The 22,416-nt window shown below is 50.1% G+C and overlaps 1 pseudogene; it reads right to left on the bottom strand.

Annotated features, from left to right (window-relative positions):
- Window positions 1-21,499: 21,499 nt before the first annotated feature.
- LOC119446897 (U2 spliceosomal RNA) lies at window positions 21,500-21,679 on the bottom strand (annotated as a pseudogene).
- Window positions 21,680-22,416: the final 737 nt, after the last annotated feature.

Raw genomic sequence — 22,416 nt, 5'->3', positions numbered from 1 at the left:
GTGTAACGTGCACGATATCACTGGACTGGGAAGCAGATGGGGTGTCAGGGTCGATTTCGTAGGTGTCACGGCACGAAACACTCTGTATGGGCCTGCGTAGAGAGACAGCATTTTTTCTGACAGGCCGAGCTGACGCGACGGAGACCACAGAAGCACCGAATAACCGGGCGGGAAGTGCACGTCTCAGCTTCGCCGGTCGTACAAACGCCTTTGACTCTCTTGGGAGTTCAGAAGGCGGTTACGGGCAGTATCCGTTGCGTGGGCAGCGTGGGCGATGGCGTCAAGCGCATATTCACTGGTCGGTGCCGGGTGAACAGGGATGGCTGTGTCGATGGCAGTGCTGGTTCTCGGCCGAACAGAAGGAAAAAAAAACACCGCATATCCACGGGGTGAATGATGATGAGTGGGCGAAGCTCCGGAGGGAATCATCGGTAAACCGTGAATCTTCCGTGTAATTCGCCCAGTCTCGCTGCACTAAATCGAACGATTGACTTCCACCAATGACACGCGCCATATGTGACGTCATTCCTATTTTATAACAGCGCCCTTCATTATAATTGCACCATCTCCCGCTTAAGGGGACGCTAGCACAAACGCGTTAGAAACGTGCAGTACTCTATAGTAACGGGGAGAGGCCACAGCGTCTTACGCAGCCGTTTACACACGCCGGAACGTGCACCGCGTTTGCCGACGCCATCAGCGTTTATGAATACGGGCGTAAGGCGGAGAGGCCACAGCGTCTTACACCAGCTTCTTACACGGGCTGTAACGCGCTAGCACAAACGCGTTAGAAACGCGCAGTCTTTCTTTAATGTTGGGTATTTATTGTCATCGTGGTGCGTGTGTCCATGTGCGCTTCGTGGCGTAGTGGTTAGCGCCGCGCTTTCGGAAGCGAGGGGTCCCTGGTTCGATTCCGCGCTACGGACACGACTTTCGGAATTTTTCAGGGGTGAAGCTCCTTAGGGTGTGGGTCTGTCCCTCCTCTGTAGTTATGTAGTAGTAGTAGTAGTAGAAGTCGTCGCTGTAGGTAGCCATGTCTACTTTTATGAGAAAAAAAATTCCGAAAGTTGTATCCGTAGCGTAATCGAACCAGGGATCCCTCGCTTCTGAACGCGCGGCGCTAACCACTACGCCACGAAGCGCACATGGACACACGCACCACGATGGCAATAAATACCCAACATTAACGAAAGCCTGCGCGTTTCTAACGTGTTTGTGCTAGCGCGTTACGGCCCGTGTAAGAAGCTGGTGTAAGACGCTGTGGCCTCTCCGCCTTACCCCCGTATTCATAAACGCTGATGGCGTCGGCAAAAGCGGTGCACGTTCCGGCATGTGTAAACGGCTGCGTAAGACGCTGTGGCCTCTCCCCCTTAGAGTACTGCACGTTTCTAACGCGTTTGTGCTAGCGTCCCCTTAAGCGGGAGATGGTGCAATCATAATGAAGGGCGCTGTTATAAAATAGGAAGGACGTCACATATGGCGCGTGTCATTGCTGGAAGTCAATCGTTTGATTTAGTGCGGCGAGACTGGGCGAATTACACGGAAGATTCACGGTTTACCGATGATTCCCTCCGGAGCTTCGTCCACTCATCATCATTCACATTCACCCCGTGGATATGCGGTGTTTTTTTTTCATAAAAGTAGACGTGGCTACCTACTGCGACGACGACTACTACTACTACTACTACGACGACTTCTACTACTACTACTACATACTACAGAGGAGGGACAGACTCACACCCTAAGGAGCTTCGCCCCTAAAATGGGGAATAACTGGATGTGTCGTGGCGCGAGGAATTATAGGCAAACGTGACAAGCGGTAGAGCGAGGTTCCAGTCAGTGTGGTTTGAAGAGACATACTTCGCGACATCTGTAAGAGAGTGTGATTCAGACTCTTCGTGAGGTAATTTGTTTGTGGGTGGTATGACGTGGATAGCTTATGCCTCGTTGCACAGGACTGCAGGATGTCTGCGATAACGTTTGATAGGAATGTCCGGCCACGGTCTGCGAGAAGTTGTCGTGAAGCTCCATGTAAGAAATCACGTCACGTAGAAGAAAATCGGCGAGCACTTTGGCGCAGCCTGTAGGAAGCGCTCGGGTGATGGCGTAGCCCGTGGCGGAATCCGTGATCACAGTCATCCACCTCTTCCCAGAGGTAAATAGAGGAAAAGTGCCAAGTAAGTCCAAACAACCCCGAAAGAATGACTCCGCGGGAATGTCGAGTGGTTGAACCTACCCGGCAGGGAGCGTCGATGGTGTCTTGCGTCGCTGGCATTTCTCAAACGCTGCTACGTATCGTCGAACGGCGCGAGCGAGCTCTGGGGCCGTATTCTGTAACGCTTCGGTTTGGCGGTGGCGTCACATTGGGGTGGTCCGTTGACGTAATGAAAACAAGTGAAAGGACAGAGACCAATCGGCGCGAAGGTTTCTTTTTGTGGCAGTGAACGTCACAAACCGAGTAAAAATATAGCAATTTACGAGCGCTTCTTGGTAAATAAAAATAATTTGTTCATGGTATTGATGAGTTTTACGTTTTTCATCATGAAACGTGTGTGAGTTGTACTGGCGGTGAGTGACTTAACGAATTTTGTTTACTTCGGTTGACCCATTTATGCCGCTAGGTGGGACGTCGTACGCTAACTTCGCGTTGCGGCCAAAATACACACTCAAGTTCCTCGCACAGTCGGAGCGCTGTCTCTTTTGAGAATCTCAATTGTCGCCGGAATCCCTCGTCTTTCATCTCAAAGGCGTCTTGTCGACGTCGAGGTTGTCGCTATCTGTCACGGAGGCTCGCTAAAAGCACGATAACAGGCGCCACAGGAACCGCACACGCCGTCATTTTGCTCCGAGTGCCGCGATTAGAGTGACCTACTCTAGCCGCGATCTCGCCCGTGCACACGGCACGCACAGGCTCTGCACACGGCACACCGCGCTTCGGATCAGACCGAAGCAGCGCGCGCGGCTTCGCTTCGTAGCAGACGACAAATTCGGTTTCCGCGTGATTGACATGTGCGTGACGTCATAAAAAAATGCGTTCGCGCCCTGAGGCGATGGCGTCACCCAGGCGGCGGCCAATCGCTGCACGCAAACCGAATCCTTCGAAAACCGAAGCGTTACAGAATACGGCCCCTGGCCAAAAGAAGCGTCGGCGTTCGTAGACGAACGCCGACGCTACGAAAGAAGTTCGTAGAGAACTTAGAGCACTGCACGGGCCCGGGCTTTTGGGCCGACCCGGCCCGGCCCGCGGGCCGGGCCGGGCCGTCCGAAGCGTTTGCCGGCAGGCTCGGACCGGGCCCGGGCTTAAAGCCGCGGGCCTGGGCCGGGCTCGGGCTTGAGGCCGCGGGCCCGGGCCGGACTGGGGCTTGAAGCCACGGGCCAGACTCAGACTCGGGCCCGCTCATTGAAGGGCCTTCGAGCACACGCGACCGTTAAGCATTGTATGGTTCAGTGCATTCTGTGCCAAGCTGAAGTGACACGTGCAAGATGACTGTCATCATCATCATCAGCCTATATTTATGTCCACTGCAGGACGAAGGCCTCTCCCTGCGATCTCCAATTAACCCTGTCTTACGCTAGCTGATTCCAACTTGCACCTGTAAATTTCCGAACTTCATCACCCCACCTAGTTTTCTGCCGTCCTCGACTGTGCTTCCCTTCTCTTGGTATCCATTCTGTAGCTCTAATGGTCCATCGGTTATCCATCCTACGCATTACATGGCCGGCCCAGCTCCATTTTTCCCGTTTTATGTCAACTAGAATATCGATTATTCCCGTTTGTTCTCAGATCCACACCGCTTTCCTGACTGTATATCTTATCACATGACTATATCTTGTCAAAGATAATAGTAAAACAGATGAAGTTCTCATTTTTAACAGCGGAACTGTTTCAGGCGGGCCTAATGTGTCCGCTGAATCCAAAAATGTGGGCCGATTCTGGCAGCAGTGCAGAAAGAGTCCAAGCGCAATGGCACATACACCTGTGAACTAGCGAAGCTGAGCCTGGATAAGTCTAGCTAAGAATGGTGGTGACTAATTGCCTATCGGTAGGCAAATGATAGCCAATCAATAGGTAGTCGATAATCGATCAATATTCAATAAATTCCCGAAAATGCTGGGGATTACTTGGTAGTGCTTAGACTAGCCCAAATACGTGGCCAATACCTTACGATTGCCAATTGACAGCCAATCAATAGCTAATCGATAATGAATCAATAATCAATAAATTTGGATAACTTGGTAGTGCTTAGCCTATCCCAAATACGTGGCCAATATCTTGCAATAGACAATCGATAGCCAATGAATAGCTAATCGATAATCAATCAATAATAAATAAATTCCGGGAAATTCTGGGCATGACTTGGTAGTGCTTCATCATCATCAGCCTATATTTTATGTCCACTTCAGGACGAACGCCTCTCCCTGCGATCTCCAATTGCCCCTGCCTTGCGCTAGCGTATTCCAACTTGCGCCTGCGCGTTTCCGTCCTCGACTGCGCTTCCCTTCTCTTGGTATCCATTCTGTAACCCTAATGGTCCACCGGTTATCCATTTTACGCATTACATGACCTGCCCAGATCCATTTCTTCCGCTTAATGTCAACTAGAATATCGTCTATTCCCGTTTGTTCTCTGATCCACACCGCTCTCTTCCTGTCTCTTAACGTTACTCCTAAGATTTTTCGTTCCATCACTCTTTGTGCGCTCCTTAACTTGTTCTCGAGCTTCTTTGTTAACCTCCAAGTTTCTGCCCCATATGGTAGTGCTTAGTCTAGCCCAAAAGCCAGCACTAGCTAGGTGCCCATCATCTCAGCTGTCTCTTTAGCATCGCGCCGCCAGTGCAACCTACACTAACTTTTTTCCTTCTCCGCAAAAACGAACATTGTTTCCGCGTAAGGAAAAATAAATTATACAAAGAACCACTCCTCAAACCATTTCCATGTTACGGCTTTTGCGATCGCACTATTACCAGTTTTAATACTATGGCATTATTTTAGCTCTAAGGCCAGTTACTTTTGTGCTTCAATGCGTAAAACAGCGTTTTCCTCAAAAAGTTAACTGGAACGCCCATGCATTTCGTCGGACACTTTGAAAATTAATATCTCGAGACTGGTTCAGTCCTGAGAATTTGTTCCAATTGGATACGCCTTACGAACTCGGCGGCTAGAATTCGTAGGTTGAAAGATGTGCCGTAAAATAATTAATTAAAAAGTTAATTCGCGTAATTATGTTAAGTATTCAATTAGGCATTTTGACCATTCATTAGGCCATCCATGTCAAAATTAGCTTGGAACTACATAAAACAATTAGCCTCTTTAGAGCGTCGTCGCATTAATGCCAACACAAGAAATCCTGAGATATGGTCAATTCCATACTTCAGAACACTCTATAAGCATCTGTCGTTAATACATTACCTACCATTCACTTTGTACAGATACAAAAATGGCGGCAATTTCAGTAAGAAAGAACTCAGCTGACACTTTGGTCACTTGTAATGTATCTGATGGGATTATTATTCTGCCTTTGTGTATGGTTCTGAGTATATAATGTAAATCCTGTTTCGTTTTCTTAGCAGATGTTGCGTTGTTTTGTATAGCTAGTATTGTTATTGTAGTGTTGTTTAAAATGCATTCTGTTAAAACTTTTTCCAGTTCTGTTAACTCGCCGTGATGCAAATATTCTTTGTCTTTCCGTTCATAGCTATTTCGTCTATGAGGAGTTCCAGCGACAGCTGGAAATATTTTGTGAATTATTGTGCATGTGTGCACACTGTTTGCTGTACTATTGCCTTGCCTGGTCTTATGGGTCACGTCGAGCTACGTATGTAGCTTTTAGTCCAAAATGACCGTCCGGTATGTAAACTGGACAATAAATTGATTTGGTTTGATTGATTTCGTCGGACACTTTGAAAATTATTATCTCGAAACTGGTTTAGTCCTGAGAATTCGCTCCAAGTGGATACGCCTTGCGAACTCGGCGGCTATAATTCGTAGATTGAAAGATGTGCCATAAAATAATTAATTAAAACGTTAATTAGCGTAATTATAGTAATTCTTCAATTAGGCGTTTTGATTTCTCGTGGAAGTTGTGGCCGCCTTATTGAGTAGTTTAGATCAAGGATTATAACTGTGCTATCTGCCACAGGCAATCTTTAAAAATTTCGTTCAGCTAAAATGAAACGCCCTGTATATTTGCATGCTAAATGACATCATAGAACGATATCGTACAAATCAAGGTAAGTGCATGCGCACCACCAGAAAAATAGTACACAGGCAATGGGCCGGATTACTGATGTTCCCGTGGGAGAAACAAAGATTTCGGCCTTTTATTGCGTATATACTGCAGCTGATTAAACCTCGAGAAGGTGAGGCTGACAGATACGGTACAATCTGTAAGTAAAAAAAATAGAATTTTTTTCTTACAGGCCGGGCCTGGTCATGCACACGCGGGCCCTGGCTAAGCTTAGTAATGAACGCCCGGGCCTGGGCCGGGCCCGGGCTCAGTAACACGGGCCCGGGCCGGGCCCGGGCCGGGCCCGGGCTGGTCTCGGTCACGTACGCCCGGGCCCGGGCCGGGCTCGGGCTTTGTATTACGGGCCCGGGCTGGGCTCGGGCTGGGCTCGGGCCGAAAAATCAGGCCCGTGCAGTGCTCTAAGAGAACTACCGAGCGAAGGTGTTTAGGGATCACAAGGAGTAATGCGGGGCCGTCGGAGTGAACGTTATGGCGGTAGAGTACGCCATCTTGAAGTATGAATAAGCGAAGGGAACTGTGGGCAAGTGACGATTCGAGGGAATCAATGATGATACACAAGGATTCGTCGCACCGCTGCTCGTCGGCGACATGGAGCAGTGTGAAAACAGAGAACGCATTCTTGCAGTCGGAGTGCCGAACGACCGAAACGAGCAGTAGGAACCTTGAGCGACAAAAGCTAACAAAGCGCATGATGGTCTGTGAGAACTGAGAAGGGCTTCCCATATAAATATGGGCAGGACTTTGAAACAGTCGTGACGAGCGCAAGACATTTGCACTCTGTAATCGAATAGTTGCGCTCTGCAGTTGTCACGAGCCGGCTAGCGTAGGCTCAACGCGGTCGTGTCCGTGTTGGCATTGCGCAATGATGGCTCCGATCCCATAACCACTGGCATGGGTTCGGACCTCTGTAGGTGCGGACGGGTCAAAGTCGGCCAAGACAAGTGGATTGTTGAGAATCGTGATGAGGCGTGAAAACGCGGCAGCCTGCAGGGGGGGACCCAACGTAAAAGGCGCGTCTTTCTTCAGAAGTTCTATGAGCGGTCGAGCGATTGCTGCGAAATCTATCACGAACCGTCTGAAATAAAAACAGAGCCCCACAAAACACCGGACGTCTTCGACAGGCTGCGGTACAGGAAAAGCCGTTACTGCTCGAACCTTCGCCGGGTCGGGTTGTACGCCGGAAGCATCGATGAGATGGCCTAGTGCTGTAATCTGTCGGCGCCCGAAGTGGCAGTTCGATGAGTTTAATTGAAGCCCAGCCTTGCGGAAGACGTCAAAGATAGCTGCGACGCACTCAAGGTGCGTGTCAAATGTTGGAGAAAACACAAGGACGTCGTTGAGGTAACAAAGGCAAGCTGACCATTTGAAACCTTGAAGCAGAGAGTCCATCATCCGTTCGAACGTGGCGAGGGCATTGCATAGACCGAACGGCATAACCTTGAATTGGTATAGGCCATCTGGAGTGACAAAAGCGGTCTTTTCTTGGTCTTTCTCATCTACGGAAATCTGCCAATAACTAGATCGAATGTCTATGGACGAAAAGCATTTGGCACCATGAAGACATTCAAGAGCGTCGTCGATTCGTGGTAAAGGGTAAATGTCATTTTTAGTGATTCAGTTTAGGTGGCGGTAATCAACGCAGAAACGCCAGGTGCCATCTTTCTTTTTGACATGCACGACCAGCGACGGCCAAGGGCTTGACGGAGGGCTCAACAATGCCTTCGGCGAGCATCTTGTTTACTTACGGCTGAATACCTTGACGATCTGCTGTGGACACGCAATATGGTAGGCGGTGAATAGGAATAGCATCACCACTGTTTATCCGACGCTTAACGAGGGACGTCTGACCCAGTGGTCGATTGTCATTGCCAAATATGTCGCGGTAGGAAAGCAAAAGGCGATATAGGGCAGCTGCTTGAACAGGTGCGAGTGATGCTCTTTGCTCGAGTGATGGCGCCCGCGCGCCTCATTCAAACGACCAAATACAACGCGCGTGCAGCAATATATACTTACACTGAACGCTCATTACATAGTGGGGCTGGAAGCGATACACGTTTTCGCTATCATAGCCCTATCGATTATCATACACTGCTAATGTACATAGATATAGGGTACCGATTTTTTAAATTAGATTTTTGTGTACCTCCACGAGAGAAATAGATACGAGCTTCACTGGCCAGGGAGTCAAGTTGTGTACTTTTGCTTACAGCCGAAAATATCCTGGCAGTTGTATTGGGAATTTTCCTGTATGCGTGCGTATCTCTGACGTACGCATGTCACATCCATCAATCACATCCATCATTCACATCCATCAAGCTCTAGCTGATGTGGCACGTGATACCTTACCTTGAAACCTGATGTGTCAGCTCCATTGTCCATGTGCATGTTATACTCCTTACTACAGTGGCACATCACCGTGGCTGCATAACAACATGGCAATGACCAGACAAGCCCAGACCACTTGTTCGATCTGAATTCTTCCTTGTGTTTGCTCCTCGTCGTCACATCATGAAATAAATGATAAAATAAGACATCGATTCGTCCCTACATTACTCTAAGGACAGAGTATTAGCAGCGTCTTTCTGTTAATATTGAGATCAAACGTTTGTTTTTGACGACGGCCTATAGACAGGACCGTGGCCCAAAAGTGTTTGATCTACAAGTATTAGATGGTGCCAAAACATTAACGATGGTGTTACGTCAGTAGCGCGGAACGCTGTAAACGCCTAATATATCATTCTATTCACAATAATAATAATAATAATAATAATAATAATAATAATAATAATAATAATAATAATAATAATATTAACAATCACCCCATCACAGGACGAAGTCTTCTCCCAGCGATCACCAATATTACTCCCGTATTGCGATAGTTGATTCCAAGTAATTCCTGTACATTTCCTCATTTCACACTTTTGCCTTTCACGCATTAATCACACAACCTAATCCTAGGCTGCCCTTAACTGCATTACCCTTCCTTGGCATCTAACATCATCATCACCAGCCTAAACTATGGCCACTGCAGGACAAAGGCATCTTACTGCGATCTCCAACTACCCCTGTCTTGCGCTAGCTGATTCCAACTTGCGCCTGCAAATTTCCTAACTTCATCACCCCACCTAGTTTTCTGTCGTCCCCGACTGCGCTTTCCTTCTCTTGGTATCCATTTTGTAACTCGAATGGTCCACCGGTTATCCATCCTACGGATTACATGACCTGCCCAGCTCCATTTTTTTCCTCTTAATGTCAGCTAAAATATCGGTTATCCCCGTTTGCTCTCTGATCCACACCACTCTCTTCCTGTCTCTTAACGTTAGGCCTAACATTTTTCATTCCCTCACTCTTTGTGCGGTCCTTAATTGTTCTCAAAATTCTTTGTTAAGCTCCAAGTTTCTGCCCCATATTTTAGCACCAGAAGAATGCAATGATTGTACACTTTTATTCTCAACGACAATGGTAAGCTCCGAGTCAGGATTTGGTAATGTCCGCCGTATGCACTTTAACCCAATTTTATTCTTCTGTAACTTTCCTTTTCATGATCAGGGTCCCCTGTGAGTAACTCACCTAAATAAACGTACTGTAAAGGGAAGAACAGGAGACAGAGACACAGCACCGGTTCACTGGGCCGGCTGTTCTATTAACTTCCTCTTCTTTTCCCCCTTTTGTCCCGTGTTACCGAGCTTGTGCTTCCACTTTATTACACTCGGCCACACTGCATTTTTGAAACTCAGTGCACAACCACATCAGATTTGTCGGTGGACCCTCGTCTTGAGACGAGCCACGTGGACGGCACAATTGTTCTTTCTTCTCCTGTCCAAGGTTCCCTGTTGATCCAGAGTGCGAACACGCCAAGTGTTCTTCCCCAGGCGTTCTGTGATCACAAAGGGACCCTCAAATTTCGCGCAAAGCTTCTTGCCCGGTGGTCGACAACCTCGTTGCACCCATACCTCATCTCCTATCTGGTACTGCGGCGCGGGACGATGGCGACGGTCGTAATGACGCTTTTGAACGTCTTGGGCTCTCGCGGCACTCATGCGAGCTTCTTCTCGAATATTGCGGCATAATGTCTGTCGCGCGACGGGGCGTCCAAATCTGATCGGGGTATCCAAATTCAGCGCGTTAAGGCGGGGTAGCTGGCCATAAACTATTTCGTATGGCGATGTCCCAGCTGAGTTCTGTAGTGAAGTGTTCATTGAGTAAGCAGCAGCAGCCTGGAGATGTTCGTCCCAATCTGCTTCTCCCGGCTTACTATTTCTGCAGTAAGGAGCCAGACGTGCTTGAATTGTCTGATTAGCTCTCTCCGTGAGGCCGTTTGCTTGCGGATGGTACGCTGAGGCATAGTGGTGCTCAACTCTTGCACGGAAATCGGAGCTGCGGAAGGTGGGTGCCCGATCGGATATTAGTTTGTTCGGAAGACCATGCCTCAGTTCAAATCGGTCTCTCAAAAATCTTGTCACGTAGCTGGGTGCCAGAGAAGGCACGGTGGCCACCTCCACAAATTGGGATAGATCGTCACCAGCAATGAGGATGTAGCGATTGCCAGCCGCTGTCGTTGGTAGGGGGCCAACATGGTCGATGCCAACTGTGTGAAATATGGTAGCAGGAGGTGGAGTGGGTGTGAGTAGCCCAGGCTGGCACCCTGGAAGCCGCTTGTGTCGTTGGCATAGTTCGCAGCTAGCGACGTAATCACGAACACTCTTACTCATTTTGGGCCACCAGAAGCGCTCCTGTACTTTTTTTAGTGTCGCTCGCTGACCTATGTGTCCGCCTTCAGGTGTATCGTGGATGGCGTGGAGAATACCATGCCGCAACGAAGCCGGGATGACGAGAAGGTGTTCTTCAACTTGCCACTTATTCTTCCATAGACGACGATAGAGAGTTGCGTCACGCACGACAAATTTGTTGCTGTTCTGTGCGTCCGAAAGAGAAGCTATGATAGCCGCTACGCCAGTGTCATGGCGTTGGGCCTCGGTGACGTCTTGCTGTGAAAATAATATCCAGGCTTCCTTCATTCTAGACGAGTCGTCCCCACTAGGATTTCGCGACAATGCGTCATCCACTTGGTTTAGAGTACCGGCGGGATGTCGGACGCTGTAGTCATACTCCTGTAGTCGTATTATCCAGCGTGCGAATTTATGCTTCAGGTGTTGCTTTGAGAACATCCATGAAATTGCAGCATTATCTGTTACCACCGTGAAATGCCGACCAAGCAGATAGTGTCTAAATTTGTCGTCAACGCTCCACACAACAGCTAGGCATTCCAACTCGTTGGAGTGGTAGTGACTTTCAGCATCTGAAAGTTTTGGGCTGGCATAGGCGACAACATGCTCAGCACCATATGGGTCGCCCTGCACAAGTACTGCCCCGAGTCCAACCTGGCTAGCGTCTGTGTGCACCTCTGTGGTCCAGTCTTCATTGGAGTGGCTCAGTACAGGGCAGTCGGTCAGCTGATGTTTGAGTGATTGGAACGCCCATTCCTGTGACTGGCCCCATTTAAACTGCGTATCTTTCTTGAGCAGTTCAGTAAGGGGAGCATCTGTCGAAGCGAAGTGGGCAACAAACTTTCGCAGATAAGACGCGATGCCCAAAAACTACTGCAGCTGCTTAATGCACGTCGGAGTGGGGAAGTTCGTAACGGCTGATAACCTTTCAGGGAGAGGCTGTACGCCTTTTTCAGAGATGGAGTAACCCAGATACGAGATGGCCATAAGTCCAAATTGGCATTTCTCACGGTTTAGTCGGAATCCAGCGTTGTAGATCCTCTCAAGAACTTCGTCTAGGCTCCGAAGATGATGTTCTTCTGTTGTGCCCACAACTAAGATATCATCGATCTACACAACACAGCCGTGATCCTTAAGCGGACCCAGCACGGTGTTCATAGCGCGCTGGAACGTGCTGGGAGCTGTCCGTAAGCCGAAGGGCATACGGTTGAACTCGTAAAGGCCTGATGGTGTACAGAACGCAGTTTTAAATTTGTCTTCTTCTGCGACATTGATTTGCCAATACCCAGCCCGCAGGTCTAACGACGAAAAGAATCTTGCATTCCGTACTGTATCGATGGCATCGTCAATGCGGGACAGTGGGTAGGAGTCCGGTATAGTATGCTTGTTGAGCTCTCTATAATCAACACAGAACCGCAAAGTGCCGTTTTTCTTGCGAACAAGGACAACAGGTGCGGCCCAAGGACTGCACGACGGTCAATCACGCCAGCAGTCAGCATCTCACTTACTTGTTCGGCAATGACAGACCGTTCGCGTTCAGCATACCGTCGCATTGGTACGCATATAGGTGGGTGACTGTCTGTCGGAATGCGGTGCTCAAGCAAGTCAGTACCGGGAAGTTGTGCATTGTTGTCGGCAAACAGGGCGCGATGTTGCTCGAGAACGCTAGAAAGGGTGTTCCTGCCGGAAGGCTCACGTCTCTGTGACTCAGTCGGAGGCGTGCAGGAGGTTGTGGATCGCAGCATAACTTTACCGCCCTCAATGTTCAGTTGCACGTCGTTAGAAAGGACGTAGTCCGCGCCAAGAATGATGTCGGCAGGCAAGTCGTCGAAGACGGGCACGTCGCGTAGATGCTTTGTAGCAGCGGTTGTGTGTAGCCGCAGGTCAATGGTGCCTGCTGGCTGTACGTTTCCCCCTAGGCATCGTTGGGTGCCTGACTCCAAGGATGGAGATTGGCAGGCGCGTGCCGCCGAAGCAGCGCTGCACGCTCAGAGCCTGTGTCTACAAGCGCCGTCAGCTCTCCGATACCGTCGACGTGAATTGACACCAACGGCCTTGTGCTGCTCTGTTAACGCATTTGCTGTCTTTTGTCTTGCACCCCGTCGCTAGTGCAGCGTCTAGCGTCGCCAACGGAGGGGCTTCCACACTGCATCAGGGGAACTTGAGAAGTAGCACACGGCTGTATGGTGGCAGCCTGACGACGTCTAGCTGTGTCCTGTAGCATTGAAGCTTTGCGGACGAAAGCGTCAGGCGCTGTCTCTAACGCATACACGGACAGGACGACAGCATGCGTGGAGTTGTGGATGCCATCTATGGCATACTGTTTGGCCGCTGGGCAAGCACAGGTAAGGATGCAGGTGCTAAGAAGCCACAGCTTGTCGTAAATGTACTCGGCTATGTCTTCATCTGGAGCTTGCTGGCGTGACCGCATCTGCATAAAGCGAGTGTCATAGACGCTTGGCAAGTTCTCGAAAGCAGAGAGCAGCGCCGCGGTCCAGCTGGACCAAGTTGGATAGGCTCGTCCTTCAAACAAATTCCAAGCCTGAGCAGCACCTCGGAGACGCCCTTCTGCCATGGACCTCTTCACGGCGTCTGTCCACGCGTAACGATTAGTGACAGACTCTATGGTACGCACCCAAGTTACAGGGTCATCTTGGAAACCATAGAAATCAGGAAGAGTCGTCGGTGCTTGCAGTGAAAGCGTGCTTTGTCCGACGACTGAAGCAAACGCGTCGGTCATTGTCTGAAGTCGTTGTGAGACAGCAGAGAGAGCTTGGTTGAGCTCACTAGCGCCGTCGTCCGCGAGAGCCACTGAGGAGGCCTGGACGCCGTCCCCGGATGATGTGGCGAATACTTGCGGCGACAAATGCGGTCCTGGTAGTGTCGGTCCGCTTGCAATGCTCGGGGCCAGATCTTGCGAAGTCTCAGTATTAGCCGACTGCGCCGTTGTAAAGGAAAGAACAGGAGACAGAGACACAGCACCCGTTCACTGGGCCGGCTATTCTATTAACTTCCTCTTCTTTTTCCCCTTTTGTCCCGTGTTACTGAGCTTGTGCTTCCACTTTATTACAGTACTCCTTTACAGACTCTAGAGGCTTACTGGCTGTCCTGAATTCTTGTTCCCTTGCGAGGCTACTGAACATTATCTCGGTCTTCTGCATATTAATCTTCAACGCCACTCTTACACTTTCTCGGTTAAGGTCCTCAATCATTTGTTGTAATTCATCCCCATTGTTGCTGAATAGGACAATGTCATCTGCAAATCGAAGGTTCCCGAGATATTTGCCGTTGATCTGCACTCCTAAATCTTCCCAGTTAAAGAGCTTTGAATACTTCTGAGCACGCAGTGAATAGCATTAGAGAGATTGTGTCTCCTTGCCTGACCCATTTTTTAATAGGTAACTTCCTACTTTTCTTGTGTAGAACCAAGGTAGCTGTGGAATCCTTGTAGATATTTGCCAAGATATTCACGTATGCCTCCTGTACTCCTTGATTACGCAATGCCTCTATGACTGCTGCTATCCCTACTGAATCAAATGCCTTTTCATAATCTATGAAAGCCATATAGAGAGGTTGATTGTAATCCGCAGATTTCTCGAGTACCTGATTAATGACATGAATATGATAAATCGTAGAATATCCCTCGTGAAGCCAGCGTGTTCTCTTGGTTGACTGAAGTCAAGTGTTGCCCTGATTCTATATATGGGAATTTATCTTTGTGAATATTTTGTACAATACTGATTGTACAATACTGAAGCAAGCTAATTGGTCTATGTTTCTTCAATTCTTTAACGTCTCCCTTCGAATGGATTAGTATAATGTTGGCGTTCTTCCAGCTCTCTGGTGCACTTGAAGTCGCGAGGCATTGCGTATGAAGAGCTACAAGCTTTTCAAGCATGACATCTCCTCCATCTTTGATTAAATCGACTGTTATTCCACCTTTTCCAGCACCTTTTCCTCTGGACATGTCTTGCAAGGCCCTTCTAACTTCATTGCTAGTTATAGAAGGAGCCTCTGTATTCTGTTCATCACTACTTTGAATGACAGTAGCTTGGCTGCTCCGGGTACTGTACAGGTCAGTATTGAATTCTTCCGCGGCTTTTACTATGTCATGGAAATTGCTGATGGTATTACCCTGCTTACATCTTTCCTTGTCCTATGCCAAGTTTTCTTCTCACTGATTTCATGCTGCGTCCATATTTTACTGATTCCTCAATCTTGTTCCACATTATAATTTCGAATATCTCTTACTTTCTTCTTGTTGATCTGTTTGGCATCTATATTGTCACCCTGACACACCACTGGTTATCTTCCCTGCGCATCACATGGCCTGCCCAGCTTGATTTCCCCCTCTTATTGTCTACTAGAATATCAGCTACCCCGGTTTGCTCTATAACCCACATCGCTGTCTTGCGGTCCCTTAACATAATGCGAATCATTTTACTTTCCATAGCACATCGCGCAATATTTAACTTCTGAAGCTTCTTTGTTAACCATTACCTTTCTGTCCCATATTTTACTACCGGTAGAATGAAATAATTGCACACTTTTTCGAGATAGCGGTAAACTAACGCTCGTAATTTTTCAACGGGTGCCGTATGCGCTGCAACGTATCTTTATTTTTATTTATATTTACTTCTTATGATACAGTCCTCTGTGAGTAACAAGATGACGAGTTGGGCTAGTTGGTTGACGTTTATATTTGACTTAGATTGAAGCGCACTGAGACAGGGACAAAGAAAGGAGGTAGACGGGACAGCGCTTTGCACGAACGTCGTCGTCTTCTTCCACAGCTGGCGCGTTGGTGCCCCTCGGCCCAACCGCGCGAACGCGCTCGTATCACCGCTCCACTGCCACTGCTCGTTGCCGCTAATCATTACAGCTGTAATGAAGAACAAGAGCACACAGACAAGACCAGCCAGATCGTCTGTTCAATGCCTGCAGTGCAACCAGTGGGCCAGCCGGATCGCCAGTGCTTAGCACGAGTGTGAGCCGTTCGGGCAACCAGCTGTTCCTGCTCTGCGTCACCTGCCTTCCCGGTTACAAACAGACGCTACCATCTGAACTGTTCAATACACCCTTTACATTTGCTGGAGTTGCGAGGCGCCAATGTCATAGGGAGTAGGTTGGTCAGCATGGTGGGTCAATATGCAATTGGTGGGTCAGTATGCAAAGACGCGCACATGTCGGAACGTAAAGTCCTAGGGATAACTAGGAGCCACTTGCGACCACCGGGCTGGTAGTTGCGTCGATACAAGAGGTTATCCCGGTCAGCAAAATGGGCAGCCTGGCGACGCAGGGAGCGGGAGATGGGAGATACAGGCGAGCCAGAAAGGAGATCCAAAAGCGAGGCCACTCAAGAATCAATGCGCTGTTCTGATGCGAAGGTGTCGATGTCGACCGACGACCGCGGCTCACAGCGTAGAATTTCACTTCTGTCGTCGTAATGGGGATGCCGCGTGCCGAACGCAAGCACGTGCTGACCACCTGTGCAGCTCTGAGAGTAGCTGGTTTTCATTATGGACACTTCAACCGGATTTCTGCCGTCGGCGTCGCCGTCGCCGTCGTAGTTGCCGTCACCGTGAGATTCCGTACAAAGTCCAAGGGCGATAAAATCGTCGCCGCGCGCCGTATGCGCGAGCGATAGCGCGGGGAGGGGGGGGACACGTGCTATCACGGACAGCGAACGTACGGCGGAAAGTAAAAGCGACCGACGCGCGAAAGGCCGTGGGGGTATGGGAGGGAGGGAGGTGGGGCGACGCTGTGTTGCGGCCCCAAAGACGTATCTTGCAACCGGGCGCAAGGGGAACTGGCCACTCAATCTTCTACGCGACAGCAAGTACGCGGGAAGGCAGCGCGGGAGGGAGGGGGGGGGCGCAGCTTCCACTCTGCCAACAACCGCGCTCGTACTTTGCCCGACTGTGGCGGTCGCCCTCACCAGTGGTCGCCCGCACCGTCTCTTATCTCCACATGGCTCCGACCTTTGTATGCGCTGTGCATTCGCCGCTCAGTTTCCGTTGAAGCGATAGACCGCACGAACCTTCGCCCGCTGCGGCGGCTGCGCTTGCTGCCAGCGTTTTGACAGTGGTTGTCTACGGTCCTTCAATGCGATCTATTCATGTTTGCTTGTGCTCGCTGATACCACGCTTGTTAATTCAGTTAGTAAGCGAATGTGTCCAAGTTTATGCAGCCGATAAAACTACTATCCCTACTCCGAATAGTTCTCTACTAATTTGCTATCGCAATTAATGCTTCGCCTTCCGGGCGAAACTGCGACATTTTTTTTAGTGGTACATCGCCGGCGCAGGCGAGCGTATACAAGCTTCGCTTGAAGAAACGTTACAGTGATGTTTCATTTCGTGAACGTGGGTAACGCGCAAGCGTATGGTTGCTATAGGGCACACGACGCTATCGGCCCTCTGTGCGCCTACATACCTACACTGTCCGCATCGCGGACCGTATTCAAGACAGGGCTCGCGTGGCCGCGCCTTACACAGCAGCCGCCGAAGTAGAACGGTCCCTTGCAAACATTCGCTTACTAACTAAATTAACAAGCATGGTGTCAGTGTGCACAGGAAAGATGAACACATCACACTCGATTACCGCGGACACTCGCTGTCAAAACGCTGGTGTGAGAAGTGACCTTCGTGTGGTCTATCGCTTCAACGCAAACTGAGCGGTGCGAACACAGCGCACGTAAAGCTATGACCCCTCTTCCCACCTAGACTATGCCTCCTAAGCAGAACGCTTTCAAGATAAAGTCCGCGCGACCAAGCGCGGCTGTACTACAACGCCCCCACTCCCTCCCCTCCCCCGCGGCCACGCGCGCCGTAAGACGGCGCGCTTCTTCCCCGCGCGAGATTGAGCCGCCATCATCTGCTCACTGTCGCATGATTTGTTATCACGAGACGAACGCGGCACGTCCGTGTACCAACTGCAAGAGGAGGTCAATCTGGCGCGCCTCTGCCTACCTAAACTTTACTCTAAGTGGCGTTGTTTTGCCGTGCGCTCGGCGTGCGATTCTCTTCGCCTCCGGGCGCCTACTTCCTCCGCTTCCTTCGCGGCTTCGAACAGATATTCGCCGCTTGCACTAGCTAGGCAATTACGCTTGCGCGCAAAAAAATCACATCATCTCACCCTACGGGCAACCATGGTGGGATTCGAAAGCATCGCGGGGGGTGCGCATCGAGTTTCCGTTTCGTTTCACTTGGCAACACAACCCAATGAAAGTTAGAGTGAGAGAATGTATTCAGAAGAGAGGAGACGTTTGTACGGGGTTGTTGCGTCTTTATTTAGAGATCGTACGTGATTCCTAGCGTGGGTGCGCGCGGTATCTTGAAGACGATCCCGAAGTTCGGGGTCCGCTTGCCGACGCTGACGTTTTCGTTCGGCTTCCCGAGCCTTTCTCTGCTCCGCGGCGGTGGCGCTGCCGCTGCAACTAGCGCCGACGTTGACGTAATTCATGGCGTTTCGCACATCGTTGCACAGAGAGAGAATGACGGAAGCACAGCGAACGCTTGCTTTATACTGCGCCACGACGCTTGCGCCGCCTACCGGCGTACCCTTAGAGGGAGAATGAGAGAGAGAGTTATATGCAATGATTTGCTGCGCCGCACCTGTGGCGGAGAGGGGGAGAGGGGAGAAGGAGAGCGCATACCTGCGTAGGAGAGGAGAATGAGGGAGAGTTGCGCATGCGCAGTACGGGTGCGGACGCCGCAGAACGGACACTGGCCCGAGCATAAGATTGATCTCGCATCTAAAAGAACAGTAGCCTCTCCCCTGTCGAGGAGATGGGGGTAGGCGAAGTTTGTCGTGTGTTTTTTCGGTGTTCCTCCGAACGAATTGCACTGACGAGTACCACGTTGTGCTCGAACCACAACCGTTCACAAGCACTGTAGCTGGCTACGAAGTTCGGGTTGAGGGACTCGCGTTGCAACCTGGCCATCGCACCGGGGAAGTTGGCACCAGCGTTGCCGAGGCTTGCACCACCGTTGTCGGGTTCCTGGAGGGCTAGACGACGCTGACGTTTGAGCTCACCATCGCGCTCGCGCAACTCGGGGTCGGCGGCTCTTCGCAGACGCTTAGCGTCAACATCGTGCTACCTCAACTCTGGGTTCGCGGCTCTTCGCTGACGTTTCGACTGGGCTTCGGAAGCCTTCACGCTAGAATCGGCACGTCGACGACGAGCCCTTTCCCGAGCGTGTTAATTCTGTATCGATTCCATGAATTTGTTTTCGAAATTAAATCTGTCTGTTACGCAAGAGTAGGTATGAGCCATTGCTGATACCTACTTAAGCAATGGATCATACCACCGTAAACGCGGCCTCCGCATTACAACGATCGAAAAGAAGTGAAATTCTACGCTGCGTGATCCGCGGCAACGCAGCCATTAGGACGCAGACGACGACGACGAACGCGGGACCAGCGGCACGAACGCGTGCCGAGCACGAGCAACCTGTGCAGATCGGAGAGCAGCGGGTTTTTGTAGCGGTACATTGCCCGCAGGCTAACATATACAAGCTTGGCTTGAAAAGGATAAAACATTTCTGTCCATGTTTCGGTATTCAGTACGAAGTTCCCGGCTAAATGCATTCGGCCAGCACTAAAGGACAGACAGCAGGCTCCATTCCTTGCTTTAGAGCCGGAACATTCAACGACGATGGCCCAGAACTTTGGCCCATGACACCCTTTCTTTTGAAATGTGGTCAAAGAGACAGGCCGATGCAAGATATACAACTGCAATGGTGTCATGCATGTGATGTGAAGCAAGTGAAACGTACACCTATGGTTCAAATATTACGGAGAGCTGTCCATTTCGAGTCCACTTCGACTTTTATGTCTAGAGTTCTCTTCATCATCTGGAAAGACTTTCTGCCAACTGTATTTTTCTTTTCGCTGATTATGCTTATCCTCGAAGTGTGTAGCCATATATATAAAAATAAACATTTTAGATGCAAAAGCATGAAATGGCTCATTGAGCAAAAAGCCGGCGCCCCGCGTCTGTAGCAGCAAAACAGCCCCTAAATTCCCACTGGCTGCGACACCGCGTCACGAGCGTGCCTCGACAGATCGAGTTCCCATTAACCGACTACGAGGCAGCACTAAAACGCACGGACGAAGAAAGGGATGCGCGAAGGATGGTGCTCAGAATGCACCAACTAGCCCAAACAAGAGCTTTAGCGTTCCCATTAACTCCCACGAAAAGGCACGAGCTTGCCTTTACGGAGCAGAGTGGGCAAAAGGGCACCCCTGTCGCCGCATAGCTCACCAGGTGTTGCGTGACGGGAGAGGGCATCGCCGCGACACCACATCACCCTCGCCAGCGCAAGCCTGTGCTATCCGCGCCTTCGTTGCCCGCGCATGCTCACGCTTGTGACTTTAGTGCGCCTCGGTAAGGCCAGCTTAAAACGCGCCAAGCGTCTGAAGATCTGAGCACGCCTGCTTGCCCGCGAGGAGTTCATAACTGGATGGACTGCTCAGTGGCGTTTAAGCCATACACACTGCGTTTGTCGCGCAGCGGGAAATGCAGTGTGTGTCTCCCTTTTGTCTGACGGTGACAAGAACTTTAATTAGTCCTGAGAAACTGGGGCCAGGGGGAGCCGAAGGCTCCCTCAGGTTAGAGTAACTGTATAGGCTTCCTTCAGGGAGCGAGAGTTGCGCCACTGTTTCTGCGCGCCACTTGCTCCGCTTCCAGTGATTCCAGCACCACTATTCGCCAAGCGCCATCACGTCGTCAAAATTGGTTCCGCTGCGCTGCAAAGACGCCAACACTTCGCTGGCGACGCCACCACTTCGCGGGTTTCGATATGCTGCTGGTCGAGAGACGCGTGATCGCAAGTGTATTCCCACGTGAATTGTAGAACCAATGTCATATGACGTATTGACAGTGCCGAACTGTCGCAACTGAACCGAATATTCTAAGGCATTTTTTGCAGTGCCACGAGCGAGATCTGCTATACGCCGCCTACTTTAGTGGCTGCTGCCTATGGGCCATGACAGGCGGATTCCGAAAAAGACCTAGAATATGGTATGTAACTGTCCTTCGCTCCATAGGGATGTCGTTCTTGTATTCATCTAGATATTACAACTTGTATCAAGGTTCAGTCTGTGCGCGTGCCTGGCACAAGTGTTTGTTTCCGTGCTTTCGGGTGAAGTGTGAAAGTTTATTACAGGGTAACGGTAACAGTTAGCAACGTTGTATTATCAAGTGTTGCCGTAGTGCCGGTCTCATTCACTTCTCATCGTGATAGGGATGTTTCTCGCTCCATAAACGGAGCCGATACAGTGACTACCTCAGGTCAAGTCGGTGGCTCCGGCCACGACGGCTGACGGCTGTCATGATTTTTTTTTTGCTTTTTTTGCCCTGCTTCCCTATTGAGTATGTACCGACAAGCCCAAGCCTCTACGGTGTCGCACCACTCATAAATCATTAAAAATTCACAACCCATATGAAATGCTTAGCAGACCTCCGATTTCTACAGCCAAACTACATAAGCCTAGTTTCCAGCGGATCGATGTAGACCAAAAACCGTGAGCTGATCCCGAAGATTGTGCAATACCGGGCCGACCCGCGCCAGAGGTGAAGCAGGCTTCAAGCACTCCGACGACTTGCAAAAATAAGTTTATTACTTTGGGTCTAAATAGAACCCGTATCACATATTCAGCTTATGAGAACAGATACTACACTTTAACCCGCGTCGGCCATGTCTACTTTCACACCGTACACGTGTACGCCATCCCGCGTAAACTAGTGTCTACCAATCTGAGTCTTCTGTCTCCTGACATCATGTCTACGTAGGCTCCTTTGCTCCGTTCTGCTGTGACTGTGAAATGGTAGGCCGTGTGTCGTACGGTCTGGAGAAGAACAGCGCGCGTACCAAGAATGATTGCCTGAACAGAAAAAGGGAATGGGCGCCGGGGCGGCGGAAGAAGACCATCGAGGATGAGCGGGCCACGGACAAGCGTTAGCGTGCTTCCTGCCAGGACCGCGAGGCAGAAAGAAATGCGAACCATCCATGCGGCCCCGATCCCGCAAACTTGCAACGTTTCACCAGAGCAACGGTCAATCGCCACATACACAGCTTTGTTGGTCATCCACCTTCACAAAGTGGAATAGCACTGCTTTTTTTCGGGTATTTATATCGGCTCTCAATGAAGGGTTAAAACGTTAATCTCTCGGTATGTCTACCACGGTTCCGCAAAGATGTGGTGCATGCGCAGAGCCTAACGTATGGCGTATCATGGCAACGTGTGAGGTACCCCCCAAAGCTAATCTAATACTTCCGTGAATTATGCATAGTTACATTACGGCGTGTATACAAATTGCTCACCTTAAGACGATGAGCGAGTCTTTTCTTCCGAGCGCTCCATCACCTGCTGGGGTTGGCACATCGGCCTGGAATGGAATGCCAACAAATTCACAAAAAGAAAAAAAAAAGGAGC

Source organism: Dermacentor silvarum, chromosome 3, assembly GCF_013339745.2.
Source record: "Dermacentor silvarum isolate Dsil-2018 chromosome 3, BIME_Dsil_1.4, whole genome shotgun sequence".
Classification (NCBI taxonomy): Eukaryota; Metazoa; Arthropoda; class Arachnida; order Ixodida; family Ixodidae; genus Dermacentor; species Dermacentor silvarum.
This window is presented reverse-complemented; position numbering and strand designations above follow the sequence as displayed.